General features: G+C 43.9%; 1 protein-coding gene across 15 annotated transcripts in view; it reads right to left on the bottom strand.

The window, feature by feature from the left end:
- Window positions 1–25,674, bottom strand: part of HTR1F (5-hydroxytryptamine receptor 1F) — a 243,398-nt gene that overhangs the window by 57,900 nt on the left and 159,824 nt on the right. Inside the window, exon 1 of one of the 15 annotated variants that reach the window (XM_039541363.1) lies at window positions 16,867–17,029. The exons of the other annotated variants lie outside the window; for them this stretch is intronic. The gene's annotated coding sequence lies outside the window, so the exon portion shown is untranslated. Of the gene's footprint in view, window positions 1–16,866; window positions 17,030–25,674 lie in introns of those variants that run through there. 15 annotated transcript variants of the gene reach the window in all.

Below are 25,674 nucleotides of genomic sequence, written 5' to 3'. Positions count from 1 at the left end.
AAGGACCTGCCGCCTAATTGCTGCCGAAGACCGAAACGGCAGCGGTAGAGCCACAGATCGCAATCACGTTTTTTTTTCTCTCTTTCTTTTTGCTGCTTGGGGTGGCAAAAACCCTGGAGCCAGCTCTGATTACAAGCACATCTAAACACCACATTCCTTCCTCTTTTAAGAAACTCTCCCAATTAAAATAAACGTTGTTCTAACCACAGGAACAAATAGGAAACGACACTATACTATTGGCAGAAATATTACACTGGAAACACTGTAGATACTACATAACATAGTCTCTAGTCCAGACAGGTGGTCGTCTGGGTCTGACAGGCTGTCTCTCAAGCTCTGGTTCCAGTGCAATGTCTTGTTGTGTTGGTTCTACGATGAACTCATCCAATGCAGACGGGGTGTAGGGCATAATCTCCTCTTGGTGCACAGGCAGGTGCAAGATAAGAAGCATTCCATACCCGCCCATCAGAAAGTTGATAGGTGTAAGGTCCCTTCTTCTCTATGGATTTTAAGAGGTGCTGTGAATTTATGGTCCCCTTTGCATAAAATTCCAGGTTTTTGTATTCTAATGAAGGAACCACACTCAAACTTTGGTTCCTTAGCACCCTGCCGCTTGTCTGTGAAAGCCTTATACTTTGCTTGGTTCTGTTCAACTGTTTTTCTCACATCATCCTTGTTTGGGGCCTCAGGTCGTGCCTTTAACAATCCAGCAATGTTCAGTTTAGTATTCAATCTGTTTCCCATGCAGTAACTCTGCAGGTGATCTTTGCATTGTGGCATGTCGTGTAGCCCGGTATGCTTGCAAGAAATCAGTAGTGAAGGGTATCAACAATCGCCCTTCCAGTTTAGCTGTTTGCAAACTCTCTTTCAAACTTCTGTTAAACTGTTCGATTTCCCCATTGGCTTGAGGGTAATATAGGGATGATCTTCTGTGTAAAATGTTCCTCTCTGCTAGAAAGGTTTCAAGCTCCAGGGAAGTAAATGGACTATCATTATCGGAAACCAGTTCTTTGGGGTTACCTTCCCTACTAAAAACTGAAAAGAGGAACTTAATTACTGTAGCAGAAGAGATTTGTGATGTAAATGCTACCTCAGGCCATTTACTGAAATAGTCTATTAGCGTGAGGGCATAACGACAGTCAATTGGAGCACTATCAAAGGGTCCTACAATGTCAATCGACCCTTTTTCCCATGCAGATTCAGGAAGAGGAACAGGCTGTAATGGAGGGGTACATGTCACTGTTGTCTTATCATGCATTTAGCAAGTGACACAGGATTTTATGAGTGCTTCAGTTTGAGAGTCCATCCCTGGCCACCAATACAGATCCCGTAGTCGTAGTTTGGTTCTGATAATTCTCTGATGATATCGTGTGCCAGGTATATGAGTTTTGACTGTAATTCTTCTGGAACAAGTAGCCAGTGTGTACCTCATAGCACACAGCCATCGAGCAAAGAAAGTTCATCCCAAACTCTAAAATAAGGCAGCAAAACTGGGTCAAGGTTTTTAGGGTTACTGGGCCATCTCTTTGTCAGAAATTCCCATAGTTCTTGTTGAATTAGACACGCTGAACAAGCAGCTTGAAATTGTTCTCTTGTAACTGCAGTATGAGCGCTTGTAATAAGTGCAACTACTACATCCTCATCCTCCGGTGGACCATCTGGTGGAGGCAAAGGCAGGCGAGAAAGGCAATCAGCTACCACATTTTTGTTTCCAGACTTATATTACAGTTCATAATTGAAAGAGAGTAGTCTTTCAGACCATCTAGCAATACGCTATCCTGCTCTTCCCAGTCCTTTCGTGGTGAGCAACATCGTCAAAGGGCTGTGATCTGTGCACAACTTGAACATGTGGCTCCACAGGTAAGTTCTCCATTTTTCAGTAGCCCAGACACAAGCAAGTGCTTCTTTTTCAACTGTAGAATATTTTCTCTCAGCATTACTCAGTGTCCTTGAAGCAAATGCAACAGTCCTCTCTGTGTTGGCCTCATGCAGTTGTGTGAGGACAGCCCCAAGTCCATAATCAGAAGCATCAGTAGTTACAATTGTGGGCAATGCGGGACTGAATAGTTCAAGTACTGGACTACGTACAATCAAGTCTTTCACCGTTTCAAAACTAGCTTGTGCATCCGTTGTCCACACTAAGGTTGAACTTCTCCATAATAATTCTCGTAACGGTTCAATGACGGAAGCATGATTGGGAATGAATTTTGCATACCAGGAGGTAAGACCCAAGAAGGAACATAAGGTTTGCAAATCTGTTGGAGGAGGAGCATTTGAAATTGCCAGGATATGATCTGGATCAGGTTTTAGTCCAGCCTGTGAAATTGTATGCCCCAGAAAAGAGAGTTTAGTTTGTCTAAATTTGCATTTGGACCTATTGAGCTTGAGGCCTGCTTTGCTGATGCAGTTTAGTACAGACTGCAGGTTATTGTCATGCTCCTCAGTAGTATTTCCAAACACGATAATATCATCCAAATAGCACTGAACTCCATGTTGATTCTTCAGAATCAATGACATTTTTTGGAAGGCACTTGGGGCTGATGCGAGACGGTATGGAACATGTTTAAAACGAAATAGTCCCTCATGTGTAATAAATGCTGTGAGATCTCTGCTGTCTTCATGCAACATAACCTGGTGGTATGCGCTCTGCAAATCAAGAGTAGAAAATATCTTTGCTCCACGGAGTTCTGCAAATACTTCTTCTGTGTGAGGAAGAGGATGGCTGTCAATCAGAATAGCTTTATTTGGCTTCCTTAAGTCCAGACAAAGGTGAATGCCTCCACCCTTCTTCTGCGTCACTACTATAGGTGAAACCCATTCCGAAGAGTTACTCTCTTCAATAATGGCATTTTGAACAAGTTTTCTAAGTTCCTCTGAAACAGCTTCCCTGACTGAAAATGGTAAGCGCCGTAATTTCTGTTGTATAGGCATCACATTATTCCACATTTTAACTTTATGCAGAAACCCATAAGCACAGCCAAGTTTCTCCTCAACCTGGTGCTGGATCCCAGCTGAAACTGGTGTGTGTACCGCAAGAGTGCTTTGCTGAGGAAGATCAATTCGTCCATTAACTACCCTGAGATTTAAAACAGCCAATAAATCTCTGCCAAGGACAGGAGTGCCTTTGTGGACAATGTAGAACTCTGCAGTTACACAGCAATCACCAAAAGTAACTGTTGCTGGCAGGCAGCCATGTAGTAGAATATGGTTTTTCGAATAGCAAGTTTGGGTTCAGTAAGAGGCACATCTTTAAAGTAATGCAAATAGATGGAATCAGGTAGTATAGATACTGCTGAGCCAGTGTCCAGCATTAACTGAATAGAGTGTGATTTGCCTGAGGGTATGGCGGAAACGTTTACAGTGCACTTTATCTGTTCTGGAATATGTGCAGTAGTGATTTTGTCCACGCTCAGCACAGTAACATCTGGTATTGTAACTGCATGCACCTGTTGATTGAACTGGCTACTGCGACATACTTTAGCAAAATGCCCAATCTTTTTGCAATGATTGCACTGAGCTACTTTTGCTGGACATCCTGTGTAGCTTGCAAGATGTTGTGGGGATCCACAGTGAAAGCTTTTACTGTATTTTGCATTTGCTGATTCAGTGGCTTTTTATTAGTTTTCCTCTTGCAATTGTTTGTCTGCAGCGACAGTGAACTTTTCTGCAAAGGGGTCACAGCGTGGACTGTGCCTCCTGTATCTCTGCTCATTATTTTGGCTTCAGCTGTAGCTGACTCAATCTGAGTAGCAATGGTTATTGCTTTTTCTAGTGTAAATTGTGGTTCGAGAAGTAAGTGTTCTCTTACATGAAGCATGGTTGATTTCTCAATGAGCTGGTCTCTAATCATCTCATCTGCCATATTCCCAAAGTCACAAGTTACAATCAGACTCCTCAGGGAAGCAATATACTGCATTATAGTCTCCCCTGGTTTCTGCTCACGCTGGCGAAATCTGTAGCGATTAGCTACTACATTCACTTTTGGCACAAAAAAAGTTCTTTAATGCAGTGAGTGAAGTCTCATATTTATCATCTGCAAAGGGAAAAGTGTAAAATATATGCCGCCCTTCCGCTCCAAGGCAGTGGATTAGCAGAGCATGCTTTCTTACTTCAGAAATCTCTGTAGCATTGATTGCAAGAAGATAAGTCTCAGACATATGAATCCAGACAGTAAAAGCAATTGGACGCTCACCTGGGCTTTGCAGAAAAGGTGCAGGTGGGTTCAGAGGCAGAAGATCCATCCTTGTTGCCAAAATGTTATATCAAGCAGGCAAGGTACTAACAAGCTTCAACAGGACTTTATTTTTACAGTGAAAACCTCTTTACCAAGCTGCTGCTGCACACTCTGTAACTCTCACTGAGCCTCCTCAACTCCTCCCCCCTCCTTCCTGTTTCCTGTCTTTTCAGACTCCCAACAGCCAGTGCTCCCAGTTGTAATAATTACAAGCACATCTAAACACCACAAGACATAACCTACTAATGTAAATATGGTCATTGTTCATAATATAGAATTGTTAGCCACAGGCCTTGAAAAATCCACCTCCCACAAAAATTCCCCCTGCTGAATGCTATCAGTTTCTTCCTAATCTAAACTTGATGAGTCCTCTTCCAGCTAGGGTGACCAGATGTCCTGATTTTATAGGGCAGTCCCGATTTTTGAGTCTTTTTCTTATATAGGCTCCTATTCTCTCCACCCCCGTCCTGATTTTTCACATTTGCTGTCTGGTCACCCTACTTCCAGCTCATATGGCAAGGAGGGGGAGGGAGGAGGAAGAGACACTTTCCAAACACAAATTGAAGGTAAAAAAATGCAGTGCTACCTTTCTAAATCTACATACTGCTCTACTGCCTTTGCTGCTATTCAGAATTTCCACAAAAGAAACATGAAATAAGACAAAATGTAGCAGTTGTAACAAAACCTAAAACCAGCTGTGCTCAGCCAAGGTCCATCAAAAGTTCTCAGAGGTTCAGAAATGCAAGCAAACTTGTATCTAAGTAAATGTTGTGTCCGAACAATGAAGTAAAAAAAAACCCTCATGGGCTGTGACTGCCAAAGGCCAATCAGTTCTAGTAGGCAGTACAAATTTAAACAGGAGTTGAAAGCCCAAGTGAATGAATTGTGCTTTTTTTGTTTTTAATTGTTTTCTCCATAATATCCAGTTTGGGGTGTAGAATGTACAGTTGTAGCCATTTACTTAGATTCCTTTTTCAAAAACGAATGAAGGATTCAAAAATGTTTAAATCATCTTCTTTACATGTGGGTATGAAAGTCGCCTTTTCAAAGGAAGAGGAGCTTGCAGGTCTATTTCAACCAGCCCAAAAAGTATAATACGTTTCTTCTCCATTATAAGGGCAATATGTATGAATATTTATATGTTTAATTGTAATCCTACTGAGCACATACAAAACATGTAAGTTTGAAGCTTATAGGGTGGTCTCCTGGAGTACACTTCTGGAAATGCAGTCAGCTATCTCCTCTCACAAGAGGTTAAAAGAAAACTTGATAAATTGTAGAAAAGCTAAATGAATTCTTTGCACTGGACTTCACTGCAGAGGATGTGACGGAGATTCCCACACCTGAGCCATTCTTTTTAGGTGACAAATTTGAGGAACTATCCCAGATTGAGGAGCTGATGGAGGTGGTTTTGGAACAAATTGATAAACTAAACAGTAATAAGTCACCAGGACCAGATGGCATTTACCCAAGAGTTCTGAAGGAACTCAAATGTGAAATTGCAGAACTACTAACTGTAGTCTGTAACCTATCATTTAAATCAGTTTCTGTGGCAAATGACTGGAAGATAGCTAATGTGATGCCAATTTTTAAAAAGGGCTCCAGAGGTGATCCCGGCAATTACAGGCTGGTAAGCCTGACTTCAGTACTTGACAGACTGGTTGAAACTTCTACAGTAAAGAATAGAATGATCAGACACATAGATTAACATGATTTATTGGAGAAGAGTCAACACGGTTTTTGTAAAGGGAAATCATGCCTCACCAAACTATTAAAATTCTTTGGGGGGGAGGGTGTCAACCAAGTATGGACAGGGGTGATCCAGTGGATATGTATAGTTGGCCTTTCAGATAGCCTTTGACAAGGTCCCTCACCATAGGCTCTTAAGCAAAGTAAGCAGTCATGGGATAAGCGGGCAAGTCCTTTGGTGGATCAATAACTGGTTAAAAGGCAGGAAACAAAAAGGTAGGAATAAATGGGTCAGTGGAGAGAAGTAAATAACATTGTCCCCGAGGCATCTGTTCTGGGACCAATGCTGTTCAACATATTTATGAATGATCTGGAAAAAGGGGTAAACTGTGAAGTGGCAAAATTTGCTGAAAATACAAAATTACTCAGGATAGTTAAATTGAAAGCAGACTGTGAAGAGTTGGAAAAGGATCTCACAAAAATGGGTGACTGGGCAAGAAAATGGCAGATGAAATTCCATGTTGATAAATACAAAGTAGTACACATGGGAAAGCATAATTCCAACTATACGTACAAAATGATGGGGTCTAAATTAGCTGTTACAACTCACAAAAGAGATCTTGGAATCATCATGGATAGTTCTCTGAAAACATTCACTCAAAGTGCAGCAGCAGTTGGAGAAGCTAGCAGAATGTCAGGAAATATTAGGAAAAGGATAGATAAGATGACAAAAAACATCATAATACCACTATATAAATCCATCATACACTTGCACCTTGAATACTGCGCGCAGTTCTGGTTGTCCCGTCTCAAAAATATATATAATAAAATTGGAAAAAGTACAGGAAAGGCAACAAAAATGATTAGGGGTATGAAACAGCTTCCACCTGAGGAGAGATTAAAAATACTGGGCCTCTTCAGCTTGGAAGAGAGACTAATAAGCGGGGGTGGGATATAACAGAAGTCTGTAAGATCATGACTGGTGTGGAGAAAGTGAATGAGGAAGTGTTATTTACCCCTTCAGAAAACAAAAGAAGCAGGGGAATCATCCAATGAAATTAATAGGCAGCAGGTTTAAAACAAGCAAAAGGAAGTACTTCACACAATACACAGTCAACTTGTGGAACTCGTTGCCAGGGGATGTGGTGAAGGCCAAATGTATAACAGGGTTCAAAAAAGAATTAGATATGTTAATGGAGGATAAATAGGCCTATCAATGGCTTTTAGCCAAGATCAGGGATGGCCAATCTGTGGCTCCATAGCCACATGCAGCTCTTCAGAAGTTAGTATGTGGCTCCTTGTATAGGCACCGACTCAGGGGATGGAGCTATAGGCACCAACTTTCCAGTGTGTCAGGGGGTGCTCACTGCTCAACCCCTGGCTCTGCCACAGGCCCTGCCCCCACTCCACCCCCTCCTGCCCCCTCCCCTGAGCCTGCCATGCCCTTGCTCCTCCCCCCTCCCCCAGAGCCTCCTGCACGTCACGAAATAGCTGATCAGGAGATGTGGGGAGGGGGGGGGAGACGCTGATCAGTGGGGCTGCTGGTCAAGATGGTCAGGGATGCAACACCATGCTCTGGGTGTCCTTAAGCCTCTCACTGCCAAATGCTGGGACTGGACAACAGGGCATGGATCACTCAATAATCGCCCTGTTCACTCCCTCTGAAGCATCTGGCATTGGCCACTGTTGGAAGACAGGATACTGAGCTAGATGGACCATTGGTCTGATCCACTATGGCTGTTCTTATATGCTTAGGTTCTCAGCTCCTTCAGAGTCTTCAAACTCCAGTTCCCCACAGCAATTTCTCCATAAATCAGTTTAGCACTGACAGACAGTGCAGGGCTGTGCTATGTGCATTAAAATTAAGCATCTTGAAGAGCTTTACAAATATTAAGTAAGCCTCGTTACAGCCAGTCGATCTAGGTTCTGTTCCCAATTCTGCCACTGACTTGGAGTGAGATGACAGGCAGATCAGTTAGTCTTTCTGTGCCTCAGTTTGTCCATCTGTAAAACTAGAATAGTACCCAAACTGAGGCACAGAAAGACTAACTGATCTGCCTGTCATCTCACTCCAAGTCAGTGGCAAAATTGGGAACAGAACCTAGATCTCCTGGCTCTCTCGGTCCAGTGCTTTAAACATTTAAACCAAACAAGGGTAGTGCTTGTTCTGCAGGGAAAATATTCATACAAATGACACTTGCAGTTATTTAAAATAGCTTTGTTCAAGCTGAAATAAAAAACAAACAATTAAAATAATTGATTGAATAGATCAGTCTAGGAAATCATGTACATAATTCTGGTTCAGAAAACAATGTTGGGTGGAAAAACAATACACTCTCTAGGAAACCATCTTTCACTGCTGTAAATAATCTGGCTAATGTCAGGTAGCCAAACTCCCATACATACACTTGGTTACTGTGACGGGGCAGAGCGGCCCCACACTGGTACCACAGGGGTTAACCCTTCCTTCCTAGCAGAGGAAGCCACGCCCTGGAATCTCTGCTGGGCATGCTCCAACTGGAGAACAGGTATAAAAGCCTGCAGACCAGCTCAGTTGGGGCTGACCACTGGAGGAGAAGGATGCATGCTGCAAGCTCCTGAGGAGAGATTGCCTGCGCGCCAGGATCCAGGAGTCAGCCAAGCTGAGGCACTACCTGAGACTCCAACAGAGGATGTCACAGAGGAGGAACCGGCCAGAGGACCCCCCACCACAGAGGCACTGGTACTCATGGTAGGAAGTGACCCAGGGGAACTCTAGAGACAAACGGCGTTAGAGCTGTATTGACGCTCGGTGTGTTGTGGGCAGATCCCTGCCGAGCGAGTGGCAAGGAGAGCTTGCCACTCCAAGGGCCCTGGGTCAGGAATTGGTGGAGAGGGTGGGCCCGAGTCCCTCTACCCCCTCACCATGAGGGATCCTAGAGACTCTGGCTGCTAGGCCATGCTACCCTGTTTGTAAGAGGGGTTATATAGACTCTGGCTGCTAGGCTGTGCTACCCCGCTCGTGAGAGGGGGACTGTATAAACTTTGTCCGCTAGGCTGCGCTACCCCGCTCGTGAGAGGGGGTTGTATGGACTCAGGCCACTAGGCCACGCTACCCCTCCAGAAGCAGTAGTGGGGAAGAAGGGGCACAGAAGCGATGGGGGGAAGAAAGCTGAGAGGCCGTAACCGACTGCCTGCAGGGAGGCGGATGCAAGGACTAGAGAGTGGTGAGGTGCCGACACCCCATCCCACCCTTGCCACAAAGGGGCGCTGCGGTGTCAGGCACGCCACAACTGGTGGAGAATGCAGGCAGCGATCAGGGCTTGAAACAAGGACCCAGACGCCCAAAATGGACCCTGAGAAGCTTTTGAAATGGCTGCTGGAGAACCAACAGCAGCATGCGGCGCAACAGCAGCAGCAGCAAGCGCAGTTGCTCCAGCGGTTAGCATCACAACAGCAGTTGCAAGCGGTGCAGCAGCAAGAGCAACAGCAACAGCTGATTTGGGAGCTGACGGCCCAACAGCAGGCTAACCAGGAGCGACTGTTTCAGCAGATGGCAAAGCTGATAGGACAGGCACCAAGCCCTCCCCTAGGCGTGGCAGGGGGCAGCGCCAGTGAGGAGTCTGGAGGACTATCAGTGTGCCTAACAAAGATGGGGCCGGGGGATGACCCCGAGGCCTTCCTGGTGACTTTTGAGATGGTTGCAACCACTGTACAATGCACCCACCCCTGCACATTGGGCCACTATTCTAACACCCTCATAGACTCAAGGTCAGAAGGGACCATTATGATCATCTAGTCCAACCTCCTGCACAATGCAGGCCACAGAATCTCACCCACCCAATTCTGGAACAAACCCCTAACCTATGTCTGAGTTATTGACATCCTCAAATTGTGGTTTAAAGACCTCAAGGTGCAGAGAATCCTCCAGCAAGTGACCCGTGACTCGCGCTGCAGAGGAAGGTGAAAAACCTCCAGGGCCTCTGCCAATCTTCCCTGGAGGAAAATTCCTTCCCAAACCCAAATATGGCGATCAGTTAAACCCTGAGCATGTGGGCAAGACTCACCAGCCAGCACCCAGGAAAGAATTTCATGTAGTGACTCAGATCCCACCCAACATCCCATCACAGACCATTGGGCATAGTTACCTGCTAATAATCAAAGATCAATTAATTGCCAACATTAGGCTATCCCATCATACCATCCCCTCCATAAACTTATCAAGCTAGTCTTGAAGCCAGATATGTCTTTTGCCTCCACTACTCCATTTGGAAGGCTGTTCCAGAACTTCACTCCTCTAATGGTTAGAAACCTTCATCTAATTTTAAGTCTAAACTTCCTAGTGTCCAGTTTATATCCATTTGTTCTTGTGTCCACATTGGTACTAAGCTTAAATAATTCCTCTTCCTCCCTGGTATTTATCCCTCTGATATGATTGCTCTTTATAAATATATCGCCCCTCAGCCTTCTTTTAGTTAGGCTAAACAAGCCAAGCTCTTTGAGTCTCCTTTCATAAGACAGGTTTTCCATTCCTAGTAGCCCGTCTCTGTACCTGTTCCAGTTTGAATTCATCCTTCTTAAACATGGGAGACCAGAACTGCACACAGTATTCCAGATGAGGTCTCACCAGTGCCTTGTATAACAGTACTAACACCTCCTTATCTTTACTGGAAATACCTCACCTGATGCATCCCAAAACCGCATTAGCTTTTTTAATGGCCATATCAATTGGCGACTCAGTCATTCTGTGATCAACCAATACTCTGAGGTCCTTCTCCTCCTCTGTTACTTCCAACTGATGTGTCCCCAATTTATAACCAAAATTCTTATTAATCCCTAAATGCATGACCTTGCACTTTTCACTATTAAATTTCATCCTATTACTATTACTCCAGTTTACCAGGTCATCCAGATCTTCCTGTATGATATCCCGGTCCTTCTCAGTGTTAGCAATAACTCCCAGCTTTGTGTCATCCGCAGATTTTATTAGCACATTCCCACTTTTTGTGCCATGGTCAGTAATAAGAAGATTAAATAAGATTGGTCCCAAAACTGATCCCTGAGGAACTCCACTAATAACCTCCCTCCAGTCTGACAGTTCACCTTTCAGTATGACCCATTGTAGTCTACCCTTTAACCAGTTCCTTATCCACCTTTCAATTTTCATATTGATCCCCATCTTTTCCAATTTAACTAATTCCCCATGTGGAACCGTATCAAATGCCTTACTGAAATCGAGGTAAATTAGATCCACTGCATTTCCTTTGTCTAAAAAATCTGTTACCTTCTCAAAGAAGGAGATCAGGTTGGTTTGGCACGATCTACCTTTTGTAAAACCACGTTGTATTTTGTCCCTGTTACCACTGACCTCAATGTCCTTAACTACTTTCTCCTTCAAATTTTTTCCCAAGACGTTGCATACTACAGATGTCAAACTAACAGGCCTATAGTTACTCGGACCATGTTTTTTTCCTTTCTTTAAAAATAGGAACTATGTTAGCAATTCTCCAGTCGTATGGTACAACCCCTGAGTTTACTGATTAATTAAAAATTTTTGTTAATGGGCTTGCAATTTCATGTGCCAGTTCCTTTAATATTCTTGGATGAAGATTATCTGGGCCCCCCGATTTCGTCCTATTAAGCTGTTCGAGTTTGGCTTCTACCTCGGATGTGATAATATCTACCTCCATATCCTCATTCCCATTTCTCATCCTACCATTATCCCTAAGATCCTCATTAGCCTCATTAAAGACTGAGGCAAAGTATTTGTTTAGATATTGGGCCATGCCTAGATTATCCTTAACCTCCACCTCAGTGTTTAGCGGTCCCACTTCTTTCTTTGTTTTCTTCTTATTTATATGGCTATAGAACCTTTTACGATTGGATTTAATTCCCTTTGCAAGGTCAAACTCTACATGGCTTTTGGCCTTTCTCACTTTATCTCTACATGTTCTGTCCTCTATAAGGTAGCTTTCCTTGCTAATCCCTCCCATCTTCCACTCCATGTAGGCTTTCTGCTTTTTCTTAATCACCTCTCTGAGATGCATGCTCATCCAGCTTGGTCTACAACTCCTGCCTATGAATTTTTTCCTCTTTCCTGGGATGCAGGCTTCTGATAGTTTCTGCAACTATGACTTGAAGTGGATCTAAAGGTGGAGGAGGCCTGGAATTACAAGTTCTTCAGTCCAGTCCACTTCCCTAACTAATTTCCTTAATTCTTTACAGTTAGCCCTTTTGAAATCAAAAACCCTAGTCCCAGATCTATTTTTGTTTATCCTTCCATCTAGTTTGAACTGAATTAGCTCATGATCACTCGAACCAAGGATCACTCCAAACCAAGGAGTGAACCAATGGATCACTCGAACCATTTCTTCTATGAGGTCCTCACTACTCACCAAAACCAAATCTAGAATGGCATCCCCTCTTGTCAGTTCTTCAACTACTTGGTGGAGGAATCCATCAGTTATCACATCCAGAAAAATCAGAGCCCTATTATTATTACTAGCACTTGTTCTCCAGTCTATATCTGGGAAGTTAGTCTCCCATGATCACACAATTCCCATTAGTGTTTACTTCATTAAAAACATTAAAGAGGTCTCTATCCATATCCAAATCAGATCCCGGCAGTCTGTAGCACACCCCAAGCACTGTCTCAGGGGAGGCTCTAGTAGCTTTCTTTCCCAATGTGATTTTTGACTCTGTCTTATCCATTCCATCACTTATTTCTTTAGTCTACCTCATCATTGATATACAATGCTACTCCACCACCTTTGCCTTTATTTCTGTCTTTCCTAAACAGCACGTAGCCTTCAAAACCTGTACTCCGGTCATGACTACTATTCCACCATGTTTCTGTTATCCCTATAATATCTAGTAAAAGCAGCAAAGAATCCTGTGGCACCTTATAGACTAACAGACGTTTTGCAGCATGAGCTTTCATGGGTGAATACCCACTTCGTCGGATGCAAGACGGATGACACTATAATATCCAGTTTCACTTCCTGTACCAGTAGCTCTAGTTCCTCCATTTTGTTACGTAGGCTCCTCGCATTAGTGTACAAACATCTTAATTTTTGCTGTTTGGCTTAACTGACATTCTTTATCCAGTTAGGCATAGACATTCTACCACCAGTATCACCTATTAGATTGGTATCTACACTACCCTTCCTCCTTATGTCCGTTCTCCTACCCACGGCTGGACGCAATACATCGATCCCCGAACGCGCTCCCTGTCGACTCCGGAACTCCACCAGGCCGAGAGGTCGAAGCGGAGTCAATGGGGGAGCGTCGGCCGTTGATCCCGCGCCGTGAGAATGTGAAGTAAGTCAATCTAAGTCTATCTAAGATACGTTGACTTCAGCTCCGCTATTCTCGTAGCTGAAGTTGCGTATCTTAGATCGATTTCTCCCTCCCCCCCAGTGTAGACCAGGCCTTAGACTAAGAGAATCACCCCATTATCAGGTGAGCCTACAAACTGATTTTGCTAGAGAGCAATTACTTTCTGAAAACTAAAATGCCTCTGCTCCTACAGCTGGACCTTTCTGTCTTGCCACCCCTGCTGAAAGGGTCTCTCAGACTCTGCACATCTGCAGACAAGCACATTAATTATCAGGAAAGTTTAAGTTTTGGGGGAGTGGAGGGGGGAGGGGAAGTCAGTGTCCTTTCCTTTTCACACAAGATGCCAGCTCTAGAGTCATCAGAAAGCCTGCCACTAACCTGATAGAGATGAGCTGACTCTGCAACAAGTAAGCACACAAATTATCAGCAGGGTGTAGTGATCTCCATCTAGTGATAACTTAATTTGCTCCAGGGCCTCCCTCTCTGGATAAGAACGCTGAGCATCCTCATATTGCTTGGTCTGAATGCCCCACAGGCCTGCATGGAAAGATTTAGATCCAGAGCTGCTTTGGAGCAGGGGAGAGGCAAATGATACCTCCTGTAGGGAGCAGCAACTGCTACACAGGCAGACTTGGCAATGCTGCATCTCCCGGAGGTGATCCATGTGGAGAGGTCGGCTTTAACCCATGGTTAGTGCACCCAAGAGCCCTACTGGCAGAGGCTGCCTAGGGGATTTAGTGAATAGGAAACATCCTTCAGCTGCTTCGGCTCCCTCTTCTACTTCCAGGTCTGTGCTAGCCACCAACAGTGCAGAGGAGGTTGTGGGCACCTTGTGCCAATTCAAACAAAGTCCAACTAGATGTTTTACAACAAGGGGACCCACAACTATATCTAGCTCATAAAGTCATTCAACCCACCATGCTCTCCTCTGCTGAGCTGCAGCCAAACATCATGGATGGGGGAGGGATAGCTCAGTGGTTTGAGCATTGGCCTGCTAAACCCAGGGTTGTGAGTTCAATCCTTGAGGGGGGCCGTTTAGGGAGCTGGGGAAAAATCTGTCTGGGGATTGATCTTGCTTTGAGAAGGGAGATGGACTAGATGACCTCCTGAGGTCCCTTCCAACCCTGATATTCTATGATCATGGTCTCAAATGTGGCAACCACAATGGGTGATAGCATGTGGTGATGCTACCTCACATGAATCTGCACACCACAAATCCTTTCTGATTTATTACACACAAACAGTCATCATGTCTCCTTTCCAGTCCCTCACACCATGGAACTATTAATGATTTCCAGGAGTCTGAGGCCACAATGAAGGTTAATAATGATCTGGCTACCTTATTTTTTTTTGCAATTATTGTAAGTAAAGTTGTATGCTGTCTGACAGTAAGACGTAAGTGTTCAGTATTGAAGATTACAAGCTGCTGTACTCCTAGACAGTATTGTTTTATTCATTATTTAAAAAAGAAGCTGAAAGTCTATTTTCTACGCAATGATTGCTGTCGTCTGACCTATTCACTCTCAGATTAGTCAAATATAATTAATCTTGATAGGACAAGTGTTTCAAAATAGAGCAGCTGGGTATTTGAAATGACTTTCTATCTGGTTTGCACAACTGAGGGTTGTTTCCTGTTAGTGTGAATTAACTTGACACTCATAGCATTTTGAAACTATCAATTCCAGTTCATGAGCAGTACATTTTAGTGATGATATGATGACAACCTGTTGTCAATTTTGCAACTTCTCACTCTTTTATACTTCTATAAACACAGAGACAGGACAAATGTTTTATCCATCATGGGACAGCTGTGCATGACAAAATCTCCTCCTCTCGCTCAAAACATGTTTCAAAACAGCACTGTCCTGTTATGACATGGATGAAATGACTCCATTTTTGTACATAATGTTGTTCAAGTTTTCAATGCTCTTCTCTTGCTTTATAAAAATCTTGGGCACACAGATTTTCTGTGTATTACCAGGCCACTACTGGTATAAATGGATTACTAATAGGGATACTTTGCACTTCTATAAAGCCTTCCATCACAGCATTTCAAAAGCACTTTACAAATATTAGTGAACTAATCCTCCCTGTTAAATATTATCCTCTTGTTTTCACAGAGGGGGAACTTGAGGCACAGCAAAGTTAAGTCACATAGGAAACATGTAGCAGAGCTGGGAACTAAACTGAAATCTCGACTCCTGCTCCTGTGCTTTGATCACAAGACACTCCTCCTTTCTCCCTGGCATTCTTTAACCCACTCACAGGGTACGTTCTCCAGTGGAGTGCGTACACCAGCCTTGAGTGCAAACCACAAAGCCCACAGTCAAAGAGGCATGGAGACAGCAGCAGAAGTATCTCTGCTGGATGTACTGGACAGTGGCAGGCCTAGCCATGTGGGTCAGAGGCATTTTCTCTTTTCCTTTTTTTTCTTCTTGGCCTTTCCCTTCTCTCTTTCCTCTTTTGTCTTTTGGACTGAACCACACCCCACTAACTACCGGATAAGGTTCTTAGTGCAGGAGGGCAGAGAAGAGTGCCCCTGGGAGTGGGCTATCAGTGTGATGCCTGAATGTTTAGCCTGACACACTCTAGGCACCCCATTTGTGTCGCTCTCCTTGATTGAAAAGAACAAAAGCTGAAAGAATTCTTCCAAAAAGTAGAAAGGCGGCAGCACCTCTCTCTCAGCAGTACAAGTCTGCAGATCTCTCCGACATTAAAACCAGCCCCTGCCCTTTTCAGTCCTCAGAAAAAGCACTTCTAAAGGACTCTCCTCTTCTTCCTGAATATTAGACCTGCTGCTTAAGGGGCCTCCCCTCATTATTGCCTGGCACTTTATTCAGCAGGTACCTAACTCACACCTCTTCCTGGAATCATACTTTCTTAGCTTCAGACCCAGAGGAGCCTGACATCCCCTCCCCTCCAATGTCGCCATCAGAGGAAGGCCAAAGTGAACACTTTGAAACCTATAAAGTGTAAATACTCTAAAAAGCCAAAAAGTGTGTTTTCATTTAAAAGAATAAAGCAAATGCACTTCCCTCCTCTGAGGAGTGTAAACTTTCTGTCCTTCCTCCTCTCAATCTGCAGAGGAGTCTGACAGTGACAGACTCTTTCAAGGTAAAATGGTTGGATTAACATCCACTGTCATTAAGACGCTGCGCAAGAAGCAGGAAAAGAGAATCTTTTAAAAAATGCTGTAGAATTTCCTCTACCTGAGTCATTACAAAGTATTGTGGTCTCAGAGCAAATACACCTCAAGAACTCCTCTCTCAGCCAGGAGTGCCAAAAAGCATCACACAATGCAGGGAGACAGACCGGAGAAGTCTGAAGGAACCCCTGAAGTGGATGTGTCTATTTCACAACTTACAAAGAAGACTGATATCCCTATGGAGTGTGCTGCTTATCTGAAGAACCTAGATGACAAGCAGATTGAACGCCACTCAGGCAAAGACTATTAAGTCTGTAACAGCTTTGAAGGGCTCTCTGATTATCATGGTTACAGCACAGGCATCGCTCACCTGGGTTAAGCTCCTTGCAAAGATGCTTACGGCAAAAGTCAAACCCAAATGCATCAGAGAGAAAATTATATCCCTCCCCACAGTCTTTGTATGTGATGCGAAAACACTCACCATTTTTCTTTCAGTCTCTTTTCCACTGTAGCTAGACTGAATTATTTGGTTCAGATCCAGGAAAGCAGACAGTGGGCTTGATTCTGCTCTCAATTATAGTTGTGAAATTCCTCCTTATTCATACAGGTATAAAACCAGTCCAAGGGACCAGGATCAGACCCCACTAGCCTGACAACCTGTCATATCCACGGTCCTTTTGATGGGCAACATCTTTTTTAGAGAAACTCCAGACAAGGGAATTCAATATTCTTCTGACCTGAGAAAGAATCACGTCGAGAAGGTAAAGAGGTTGCATACGGAGTTAAATCCTCGCAGGATTCCTCACAACTCCAGCAGAGACTCTTTTCCTTATTCCAGGGCCAAGTCATATTTCTCATCCACCAAGGTCCAGTATCAGGTCCACTCCTCTGCCAATTGCAGCCACAAACAGGAGCGAAGACTTACAAGCCACAGCCTTGCACATTGGGGCAGCCTTGACTGTCTTTTCACCCAAGCCTGGAACGGAATACTGCAGACAGATGGGGTGTAGAGATTATCCAGCATAGCCACCCACTGTTCGTGTCATTCTCATTTCAATCCACCTCCCTCCCCACACAATCTTTTTTGACAAAATAATATAAAAATAAAAATCACCCTTTCCTTTTATAAACCTTTTCTTTCTACTGCAGTCAGAATAAGTGATCTAAAGCATATGAGGATTCTGTTTTCAGATGGGTCAAAATAGCCATTCATGTAAGACACCAGCGCCAACAAATTCACCTCCATCAGATACAAGGATTTGTTTTGCACCCAGCTCTGAACAGAACCTCTTACTTGCACTCTCCACTTGAGCTGTCATTCACACACACCATCAGAAAGACCACATCCAGTCCTTAGCCAGCACGGCCTTTAGGTGCAGAAGATCTTGCAATTGGAGGATCTCTAATATTTGTTCTGCTTTATCCTTCCTACCCCTCTATAGACCTACAGCCTGTTCCTCCTTCCACAGTGTCTGAGCCTGACATAGGTTTGCTATACCTAAAAATTGGTCTTCTCATAATTGAGGCATCTGCCAGTCCAAAGTCTACTCCCTCCTTCACCTGTTTTTCTCTCTTGCTGTATGTATTAAAGGCCAGGAATAATCAAGTCTCTTGAAGTCTCTCAGGCACAGTCTCCAAAATGTCCTCTTGCCCAGCAGGAAAAACAAACAAAAAGCCCTGTATTGCTTCTGTACCATTCTTATTCCGGTCAGACCGTACCAGAATTCTCGACTCCAGACAGGCAGATGCACTCCTACAAGATGACTAATTTCAATTAAAAAAAAAAAGAGGAGGAGGACAAAACTGTCTTAGTGCCAATTGGAGAACATGGATAAATTAAGGTCTAAATGCTTCTGAGTCAGGGAAGTTTATCTTCACATTTTTAAAAGGTTAGTCGTTTAAAAAACAAACACACACAATGCACCTCTCAACATGAGACATTTCAGGTCAAAAAGCAATGTTTTCTAGCCCTTGAAAATTAAAGGATCTCAACCATAAATACAGCATCACTACTGTGATGCGATAATAAAATATATGAATGCTTCAATGGGTTTATTCTTTTCTCGGATATTTGTTTGAGAAAGGATTTAATTATAAAGAACGTTTTAAAGACTCCAGCACAGATTGATGTAATCTTTCCACACACAAGTTTACTCTCTTCTCCAGAGGGGAGAAATACAAATATACATTACGTAACTGTACAACATCTTCTTGAAATGACTATAATTCATTCTAGCTGCATAAAAGCCAACATCTAGAGGTAGCCAGGAGGTAGGAAACTAATTAATTGAAATGGAAATGAGGGTTTTCCCTAGAATTTTGGCTTCAAAAGATGCAAATGGCTCCAAAAGATGCAAATATCAGATGCAGAAGACTTTATAGGTAGTCCAAAACAAAGATTTTATCATAAATCATTAGCCCGCCTGGTATTTATATGAAATTCAATAATAATATTAAAATCAGCAACTATCAGGATTCACCAGGAGCTCAACTGCACTCAAGTATTCCCCTTCAGAGGCTATCACAAATACACAGAAATTATTAAAAAAAGATAACATTACCATAGTGAACAAGCAGATCCAAGTAGGTTAATTACTTCTCCATCCTCATGTAAAAACACTGGTCTCCTAACCCCAGCCCCAGTCCTGTCTCCCAAATTCTCCTCTTTCTTACAAAATCACACTGTGGTAGATCTCCCTCTCCTCTTCATTCTTCACTCAAACTCAGGGGAGGAGAACTGGAGGCAGCTGGGAACTTGGTCAAATTTAGCTACCTTTCCAGCTAAAACTTATGTGGGTCCCGCCCCCCCAACAACAAAAAACAAACCACAAAAACACACTCGGTGGTAGGGGTAGGGGTAATATATATTTCATTTCTATTCTCGTGCTCGTACATTAAACATGCTGAGTGTACGGATATTTTTTGTTGTTGGAGTGGTAAGTCTCCAACTGTGCACTGCTACGATATCATCAAAGCTTCTTGACTTTGAATTTCATAGGTTAGTTAGTCCAAGATGCAGACGTTACCGTGTAAACAGGAAGCATCCTTCTATGGTTACTTAAACGTTCTTAATGAGAAACAGAATTGCGTCGCATGCCTAAATGTTGGTATTGCCAACTCTATTCTACAACACTTACATCACATAAAACCATATGTGGGAGATAAACAACTTTAATATTGCCAGTGGCATCATTTCCAGTGTTGTGCATACTGTGTTTAAAATACCAGGGGTAGTACGGGAAGATGACGGCTAATTACTGTTTTCTAAATATTTAATTCTATGTTAAATATTATTGAAACAAACTGCTTTCACAAAATTCTACTGAAGTCTTTTCTGGGTGGTCCTATTGAGGAAACTATTGTTCTGTATCATGATAATCTACTTAGTTAAAAATAATTACACAGAGTATAACATTTTCTTCTCTATTAAAAAAAAACATGGCAAGACTTAAGGATATAGTTTAAAGAAGACAGTGTAATACAGGAGAGTTATTTACAGATTCTTAAGTTCTAAATATCCAGAATTTAACTAACGGAAATAAGAATTAAAAAATAAAAATTTAAAAAACCATATCTGAGGCAGTGTAACAAACTCCTGTTAATAATAATGGAAGCTTGTTTGCTATATACCAAACCATTTGTGTTGCTAAGGGCACTTGGCAATGACACTTACTGCACAGATTTACTAACTGCTCTGCAGACAAAAGGGGGCTAGACTTTAAATAGGCATTATTTGAAAACTGTGGAGAAGAGGGATGGAGACATGTGGCATGTTTGTAAATCTTTAAAGGAGACTCTAGCTGGGCTCCCAAATTAAGTAGCCACTTGAAAATTTGAGGCACTGTAATTACTCTTTGCCATGGAGTTAGCCTTCTACTTATGAGGATTTAGTAGAAATTATAGGTATTGAAGCAAAACTACAGTGGAGTTACACTGGTAACTTCAATATAATTATATCCACTTTATTTCAGGTTTCTTGTGCAGTATTCTGCTGTTAAAAGGGACACCGTTTCCTGGGTTTTGTAGACTTCATATCTCAAAGCCTTTAATAACATAGATTATTATAAAGTAACACTGAAGTCATGAAATAAATCCAAACATGCAACAAAATGCAAAGTGGGCTTATAACTTTGAAATCACCCCCTTTCTTCCTAGGCATTGCAGCACATATGTTCTTCCAGGCATATATTATCTGCTGGGGATGCAAGGATCCCTGACTTATCAGCTAGGCCTTGTATGGGGAGGGGACATCCGATCTTCCTATAGTAGCGGTTCTCAAACACCTCGGGAATAGAAGTTGTTTGTAACTCTGACATGATCGTAATTCTGAAAGAACTCTGTTTTTTTCATAAGTTTACAACTGAACATTGACTTAATACAGCTTTGAAACTTTACTATGCAGAAAAAAATGCTGCTTTTTTTTTTAGTAGTTTATGTTTAACATAGTACTGTACTTTTTTTTTTTGGTCTCTACTGCTGCATGATTGTACTTCCGGTTCCAAATGAGGGGTGTAGTTGACTGATCAGTTCATAACTCTGGTGTTCATAACTTTAAGGTTCTACTGTAGTCCAGTTTGTCTGGGTGGTAAATGAGACTGGAGCACTAAGGGGACTGTCTGTAGCTCCATGGCGAGCTAGTTTAGTGCTCCAGGAGCACAGTTTATTGCTGGTTTTGTTACTTCTAATTATAGAATATACCATCAGTGTGGAGTGTCTGCCCAGTTGGGACAGTCTGACCTAATATTGGCACTTAGTTGTGACCCACATTAGACACCGGTGACAATTTGGCATAGTTGGATCAGGATTCACATGCCACAGTTCAATTGGGCTTAAAGATCAGAATCCAACACTAATATAGAGTTTAAATTTGATAATGAGAATTTCAAGGATTAAAGATCAGTTACAATGAGTGAGTCACGGATGCATGAGGGTCTTGACAAAAAAACCCTTAAAGATTTGTGCTCGCAAAGGGGGTTACCATGTAAGAAGAAACCTCCAGATCAGGAACTGGGAGCTTTGCTCATGAACTCTGACAAGAAAGCAGGGTCTCCGCCTTGCCCTGCCCCAGATGCCAGCTACAGCAGAAGTGATCAGAGTGCAGATAAGGGCGGCCAATAGCAGGAAATGCGGATGGTGGAAGCCTGGATGAAAGAGAAAAAAGCAGCTGAGGAAGTGGAGAAGAGAGCTCACCAAAGGGAGAAGGAAGCCCACCAAAGATGTATGGAGCAGCTGGAAGCTGAGAAAAAAGCACACTGAATATGCATGAAGCAGATGGATGTTGAGGAAAGGATGGTCTGACCTAATAGTGGCACTCACATATGTGACCCACATTAGATACCGGTGACATAGTAAAAACTCTCTTTTTAAAGTTCAGTTAAGTATAGTCAGAGAGGCTGCTGGGAAAATGGCCTTCAAAATCACAATGCTAACTAACAGCTGCTGTGGTCTGCATGCAATTTAGGCCAGCCTATGCTGTGAAAGTGCCTGTGTTCGGAAGCTTTTTTCAGGAATGACTACAGAAAGTGGTTACAGGTAGCACAGTTGTGCCAGCCACTGAGGACAGGACATACAATTTAAATTACATTTGAACCATGTTCCTGAACATTGGTTCTTGAAAACAGCTTTAGAACCTGATTATATCAGTATGGATGTAGCCATAGACTAAAACAGGTGTGGGCAAACTTTTTGGCCTGAGGGCCACATCGGATTTCCAAAATTATATGGAGGGCGGGTTAGGGGAGGCCCCAGCCCCCTATCAAACCCCCCTGCTTCTTGTCCCCTGACAGCCCCCCAGGACTCCTGCCCATCCATCCATCCCTCCCTGTCCCCTGACTGCCCCCAGACGCCCTGTCCCTGACTGCCCCCACCACCCAATCCAACCCCTCCTCTCATTCCTGACTGCTCCCCAGGATCCCTGCCTCCATTCAACCCCCGTTCCCGTCCTCTGACTGTTCAGACCCCTATCCACACCCCTACCCCCTGACCACCACTCCAAACTCCCCTGCCCTCTATCCAACCCCACCTGCTTCCTGCCCCCTTACCGCGCTCGGCCACATTGCCCAGACCACCAGGACAGGCAGCCGCGCTGCCCAGCTGAAGCCAGCCACGCCACCACGCAGCTCACAGCACAGGGTCAGGCTGCGGCTCTGCAGCAGCACTGCCCAGCAAGGACTCACAGCCCCGCCACCCAGAGCATTGCGCCAGCGGCGCAGTGAGCTGAGGCTGTGGGAGAGGGGGAACAGCGGGGGAGCGGCCAGGGGCTAGCTTCCCAGGGCAGGAGCTCATGGGCTGGGCAGGAGGGTACCGTGGGCCGTAGTTTGCCCACATCTGGACTAAAACAACAACAACAACAACGTTAAGCAGGGCGTGAGCTTCACCCTTTCTTTTTAATGAGATGTTAATTTGGAAACTTAATTGTGACCATTTAATGCCAGTTTTATTGATTAAATTACTGCTGTTAAACATACAGAACCATTCAACTAATGCTTTTGTGCAATGGGGATGGAGGGAATGAGGTTAGGGAATAATATGTTTTTTTGCCCATGTAAGATTTTATTTTTTAAAAAACAACAGTTTTGTTGAGAAGCTCTACCACTTCTGTTCTCCAGAACAGGACTTTTAAATCTAGCAAGGAGGGAAGTCACCTTGCTATCAAGGATGTGCCTTGTGATGTCCAGGTGAAATGTGGCCAAATTTCGCCAAGTTATGGGACTTAAAATATCTGTTTGCACATGTTCAGTTGAGACATGTTAGACTTTGGCCACTGAATTCTCTGAAGATCCTGTCTGCACTGAGTGTGCTCCATCTCAGGGCTCAAGGGGCTGAGCTGGATTTTCCATGCAGTTGCTCCTCAGCACTTTCAGAATGATCTACTGTGGTGCATGGCACCAGAACTGACAGCAGGGAGACTTTCTCTTGGGTGCACTCAGTGCTCCCCCTGCTGGTAACCAGAAAGCATGGAGGAAAAGGGAGGAAGCAGCCTGACTGGAATGGAGAGGTGTGAGAGGCCCGGCCTGGAGGGCTGGTGAGTGGAGAGATTGAGATATATGGTGGTGGGGAGACTGGGATTAAGAGCCGAGGTGGTGGGGGACTGGGACAAGGACAGAAGGGTCTGTAATAACTACAATACAATCTCTGAGAACCTGGAATAGAACCCAAGATTCTCTAATTTCAACATTCCTCTACTGTCCAAAAATAGTAGTGAAGCCTACTAACAAAATGTGAGTTTTGTGACACACAGGATGACAACCTTCTATTGCTATTAGTTATCCTATTAGTTCAAGTGTAGAGGTCTGTGCTAGGGATGTAAAGATCAGGGCCGGTGCTTCCATTAGGCGACCCTAGGCAATCGCCTAGGGCACCAGGATTCGGGGGGTGGCATTTTGTGTGCTCCCCACGGGGCGCGCGGGAGCTTCCAGTTCCGCTCCTGTCACGCCGTCGAAGAAGGACCTTCTGCCAATGTGCCATGGAAAATAGCGGGAGGCAATTGAGCAGCTCAATGACTGCCGCTGTCACCTGCGGCATTTCGGTGGAGGGTCCTTCTTAGGCAGTGCGACAGGAGCGGCACCGGAATCTCCCGCGCGCCCCGTGGGGAGCGCACAAAATGCTGCCCCCTGAATTCTGCCTAGGGCACCAGAAATCCTGGCGCCGCTCCTGGTAAAGGTTTAGACCCAGCTGATGACCAATATGGATGTCAATATAATGCCACATGAGGAAGTTTGTGTTTTTAAAGTTTACCTATGCTTTTTAAAGAAAGCAATTACATAAAAAAGCATCCTACATTAAAAAACTTGCTAAGCTTGTAAAATCAAGCACTCAAAGGTTAGGAAGTACCGGAATTAAGGTTGCGTAAACACAGGATGGATGGTGCTCATGGGATGATTCAGGATTGTATAGTGTAGTGTAGGAGGTGGGGGGTTGCAGGAAGAGAACAGATAGTTTTATGGTTAAGACAGTTGAATGATGCCCTGGTGAAATGGAATCTATCCTCGCTTCTTCTACATAGCTCAGTGGTTTGAGCATTGGCCTGCTAAACCCAGGGTTGTGAGTTCAATCCTTGAGGGGGCCATTTGGGGATTGGTCCTGCTTTGAGCAGGGGGTTGGACTAGATGATCTCTTGAGGTCCCTTCCAACCCTAATAATCTATGATTCTATTAATTCCTCTGTGATACTGGTTTAAGTGAATTTCCCAATCTTTTCACGAGTGGTCACTAATTGTGTGTTCCTCATTTTCTCAGGCCTGGTCTACACTACCCGTTTAAACCGAATTTAGCAGCGTTAAACCGATTTAACCCTGCACCTGTCCACACAACGAGGCCCTTTATATCGATATAAAGGGCTCTTTAAACCGATTTCTGTACTCCTCCCCGACGAGAGTAGCAGCACTGAAATCCATATTGCCATGTCGGATTAGGGTTAGTGTGGCCGCAAATCGACAGTATTGGCTTCCGGGTGGTATCCCACAGTGCACCATTGTGACCGCTCTGGAAAGCAATCTGAACTCGGATGCACTGGCCAGGTAGACAGGAAAAGCCCCGCAAACTTTTGAATTTCATTTCCTGTTTGCCCAGCGTGGAGCTCTGATCAGCATGGGTGGTGATGCAGTCCCAAATCCAAAAAGAGCTCCAGCATGGATCGTACGGGAGATACTGGATCTGATCGCTGTATAGGGAGACAAATTTGTTCTATCAGAGCTCCGTTACAGAAGACGAAATGACAAAGCATTTGAAAAAATCTCCAGGCTATGATAGACAGAGGCCAGAGCACAGTGCTGTGTGACAAGCGTAACGGAAAGCCAAAGAATCAAATGGACGCTCATGGAGGGAGGGAGGGGGTACTGAGGACTCCAGCTATCCCACAGTCCCCGAAAAGCATTTGCATTCTTGGCTGAGCTCCCAATCCAGGGAAAAAGGGCGCAAAATGATTGTCTGCCGTTGCTTTCACGGAGCAAGGATTGAGTGATGACATTTACCCAGAATCACCCGTGACACTGTTTTTGCATTGGGATCTCAACCCAGAATTCCAATGGGCGGGGGAGACTGCAGGAACTATGGGATAGCTACGGGATAGCTACCCACAGTGCAACGCTCCGGAAATCGATGCTAGCCTTGGTACATGGACGCACACCGCCAAATTAATGTGCTTAGTGTGGCCGCGTGCACTCGACTTTATACAATCTGTTTTACAAAACCGGTTTATGTAAAATCGGAATAATCCCATAGTGTAGACATACCCTCAGTGTTAACAGATTCCCTTCAGACACTGCAGTTGTGCTAGGGATGTCTAGAAT

Source organism: Mauremys reevesii, linkage group 1 (genome assembly GCF_016161935.1).
Source record: "Mauremys reevesii isolate NIE-2019 linkage group 1, ASM1616193v1, whole genome shotgun sequence".
NCBI classification, from domain to species: domain Eukaryota; kingdom Metazoa; phylum Chordata; order Testudines; family Geoemydidae; genus Mauremys; species Mauremys reevesii.
The sequence above is the reverse complement of the archived record's forward strand: the minus strand, read 5'-3'. Positions and strand labels throughout refer to the sequence as shown.